Source organism: Seriola lalandi, unplaced genomic scaffold (assembly GCF_002814215.2).
Source record: "Seriola lalandi dorsalis isolate HSWRI2012SDOR001 ecotype SW California unplaced genomic scaffold, Sedor1 jcf7180002054554, whole genome shotgun sequence".
NCBI classification, from domain to species: Eukaryota; Metazoa; Chordata; class Actinopteri; order Carangiformes; family Carangidae; genus Seriola; species Seriola lalandi.
The window spans coordinates 1,707,503-1,711,652 of NW_019525107.1; the positions used below are offsets into that span (position 1 = coordinate 1,707,503).

A 4,150-nucleotide genomic window follows, 5' to 3' on the forward strand; every position below is an offset into this window, starting at 1 on the left:
TTGCCACATAACTCTGCAGTTTGAAGTGCTGGTGGGATGGTGCCTTTGAGAGGGATATTGTGGGAGCAGCTTGTATGCTGCTCAAATGTAATGCACAATTGGCATGAAATGCAGTATAACAAACATTTGGACCTAGTTATCACAGCACTGCAAGTCCAGAGATGTGCCAAAGCAGCTTTGCCTAACAACTCTTGTATTTTTATTTTTTAATCATTGACTGTATTTATGCAAATAATTTATTTATACTACTTTAGCACTTGTATTTGTTTTATACATTCACTGTGTGATGATAAAAGGAATCTGCCCTGGCTCTACTCCCTCCGTCCTTTGTCCACAGAGACGCCTCCTCTTGTCTTTCTTGTTTATGTGATAGTGAAACACCTGCTGTATGTTGCCTGTGTTGTTGTCATGTAAGAACTGACCTCAACACCCTCCGGCGGATGTTGAGTTTGAGCTCCATGTGAATGTGTATTTGCAGTCCTCCTAGTTGTGCTTTTCAGCCAATCAATAGCTTGGAAGCTATGACAAACCCCTCTGTAAATTGATTTTTATTCTTTTTTTATTTTGTTTTTGGTACTATATGTTTTGTTTTTCAAGAAAAAGAAGCAGTGGACTTGAAATCAATGATCTTTTTATGGAATGATTCGAAGATGTCAAGTGTTTTCTAATTACAAAAGCTGAACAGCAGACTACTTTTTGTGACTCTATCTTTTTTTATCGTGTTGTGCGTGTGAGTGTGTGTGTGTGATCTTCCTGAGAACAGAAAGGGACACAACATTGACACAACATGAGGCAGGAAAAACAACAAACAAAATGAAAGGAAACAAAACCAAAGCAAACAAAACTCAGGTAGCCAAGCATTGTTCAATCCTGCAAAATGTATTTACAATTTTTGGGTTCTTTCCTTCCGTCTTCCTCAAATCGAGTGTCGTAAGAAGCAGATACAGAATAAATACCATTGTTACACAATTTTGGAAATTTCACAACTGAGGGGGGTTGAAAGGGAAAATCAAGTTTCAAAAAAGTGACATTCATTAAAAACGGACTAATTAGAGCCAGATGAACTGCTCTTTACTGGTCTCAGTTCTAACCCTGTTGTGTTGTTTGGATCACTGCCCGTCTAAATATGCCCCGATATATTGCCTTCTTGTCCAGTTCAGTCCACTGTGGAGCTGAAGAGGACTTGATGCAAAGGATGCGTTTCCATGACGACTACCAGCTCACGACTTGTTGAGTTCCACTGTCGCTACCTGGCTTCCTCGCTGAAATGTTTTATGAAGCCTGCCTGCAAAACACTCGTGCACAGACCACCGAACACTGCACGCACACAGGCATTTGCTAAGACACAAACACACACACACACATACACACACACTAGTCCTGCAGCTCATCAGAGAGTGACCTACACAAAGTAAACATTTGGCTCGAACACAGTGCAAACACATGGGCTTTCTCTTGTGAATGAGAAACAGTAAAAAAGCTTATATGCAGTTGCACTGATGTTTTTACACAATGTGGCTCATTATCGTAAACTCATTTCATTTATTTGAATGTTTGTTTTTATCAAAGCAATATATACATACGTATTATGAATACTGAACTGTAGATTGTAAACTACGGGACAGCACGATTTCTCTTCTTATCTCAAATTAGATTTGATTTATTATTGTTCACCTTCATAATAGAACAAGATGGCAATTTTAAGTTCTTGAAATATTCTGAAAAATACCTTACAAATGATGAAATTCTGTTTGGAATTTTGTGAATTGTGTTGCTCTGAGGACAGCACTAAGTGTCCTGAAGGTTTTCTTTTGTACAAGTAGCTTGATATGCTCATGTATTACTGTCCAGTTGTTTTCATCACCCAGTGCTAACCACTAGGTGGTGCTGAGTCACAATGTTTGAGCAGCCACCATCCCACCAGTGTGTCTGATGTTTGCTGACTTCCTGCGGTGTTCACATGTATCAGCACATACATCTCATATATATACAGTAGCTTACCTGTAACTGCAAATACTCAATGAATAAATGAAAATAAAAACCTTCAACACGACACTGAAAATCTTCAAATACAAGGAAATGGCTGTTTAAACATAAAGTTACTATGACATCATTGACCCAGATGACCTCTTACCCCAGTTGTCAGAGAGATGGAACAGATACACAGGAAGTATACAGCTACAGAAACATATACATGCTAAGCACCAGATTCCATCTCAGCATCATTTATCTCCAGCACGTGGACAACGATAATTAATGAGTGACTTTAAAGATCTAAAATAGCATGTTAACATCCATCGTAGGACCTTAAAGTGGGTGCATGTCAGCTGCTGCAAGACATCATAAGTGATTTGACCTTTTTCCTCTGTCTCCTGTTATGAGGCAATGAAACACATCTGACATTCAATAACCAGCACTAAATGCCTGCTCTGTGACATTATGGAAAGGAAGGAAAACTGGGTCAAGTCCATCTTACAGACCTTTATAACAGGCACACTAAAGATTTTTTGTCATCTTAACCTCCATGTCACTCTGTCTTGGTAGCGTTTCTCATTCAAGCAAATAGACATTCAGCTATTGGTGCACTCCATCCAGCTAACTCCTGCTTCCTCTTGTACGACCTCCTCCATCCTTTGGCTGGTGATCAGGTCCGCCATCATTAATGCTTTTCGAGGACGCCTGGATACATTGGTTGCCTGTCAGCTAGCATACTAATTTTAAAATTATTTTACTTGTTTTTAAATCACTTCATGGTCTTGCACCGGTATATATGTCCCACATGCTTACACTATATAAAGGACTAAAACTTTTGGCGAGGCAGCTTTTAGCTTTAATGCTCCGAGGAACTGTCTCCCTGACGACCTGAGAGCAGCCAGAAGTGTTGAAACGTAAACTCAAAAAGTACCTCTTCAGCCAGGCTATTCTTTAAATATGATTCTGAGTCATTAGTAACGTTATTTTATTGTAATCATGTTGTAAATTGTATTTTATTCTGTTAGTTTTTTTCATTTTCTTGTGTTTGTTTTTGTTTGCTTATGTCATTATAGCTTTTTTAATCTATTTTATTGTATCACATTGTCAGCTTTCTTACTTGAGTTTGACACTAACTCGAGTAAAAAGTGTTACACAAATCAAGTCTGATTGATTCAGTCAATCAATCAGACTTCATTTATTGACTGGAGATGGCGCTTGGAGCAAGGAACAACAGGTGTACTCTATGTTGAATTTCTTTCCAGAAGACGATAGCACTTCTGTTTTATTGATCGATCATCTGAACTGTTGAAGCCATAAAAGGCACATGACCACTGGAAACAGCATTTCTGTGATATTAATGATATTGCATGATTTGTAATATTGTAGATTAGACAAACTGCTTATGGAAGCAGGAATGACAGCACCAACAGAGGCTCTTATAATAAAGTTATCATGAAAACACTCCTACAAAAGCACCCACTGCTCTCTTAGTCCTTTCCAGCATTTGACTTATGTGCTGTGTGTTCTGTTCTTTGTTCTACTTTGTCTCTTTGCACTAATTAAACAGATGTAGTGCTTAGTACTTACAACAAGGTCTCCCGCTGCACCGAAGCATTAGTGATGTCCCTCACTCGTAAGTCGCTTTGGATAAAGCGTCTGCCAAACAAGTAAATGTAAACGAAAATGTAAATGTATCGACACCACCATAACTGCGGTGGATGCATCGGAATGGATGCATTCGCTAATGTTAAAAGTAGAGATGTTTGGGTTGATCCAAGCGGAAACCTACAGGCCTGAAAAATGAAGCCACTTGAGGCTGACTCCAAAAGTGAGTCAATGCCCATCGACTCCCATGTTAAGATGGTCTCTATAGCTAATTTCCTTCTTCAAGACAACTGTACGGGGCTGATTTATATACAACTCACCCATCCGTCCTTATATACAGTCTATGGGTTGATCACAGGTTTATTTAGAATGAGTGTAGCTGTTTTACTGTTTAACTCTTCTTTATATCACTGTAAACTAACATCTATTGTTTTTGGACAACAGTTTGAAGAAGTCACCCTGGACTCCAACAGTTTTATAACTCCATTTATAACTTCCCAATGTTCATTTATAACTTTAACAAACCAAACAAATTTTGAAGTGCTTGTACCTGTAGCCCTGATTTCATCAC

General features: G+C 38.6%; 1 protein-coding gene across 1 annotated transcript in view; it reads left to right on the top strand.

Moving 5' to 3' along the window:
* Nucleotides 1-687, top strand: part of slco4a1 (solute carrier organic anion transporter family, member 4A1) — a 30,670-nt gene extending 29,983 nt beyond the window's left edge. Inside the window, exon 12 of the mRNA XM_023415588.2 lies at nt 1-687. This exon is cut by the window's left edge and continues 2,865 nt beyond it. The gene's annotated coding sequence lies outside the window, so the exon portion shown is untranslated.
* Nucleotides 688-4,150: the final 3,463 nt, after the last annotated feature.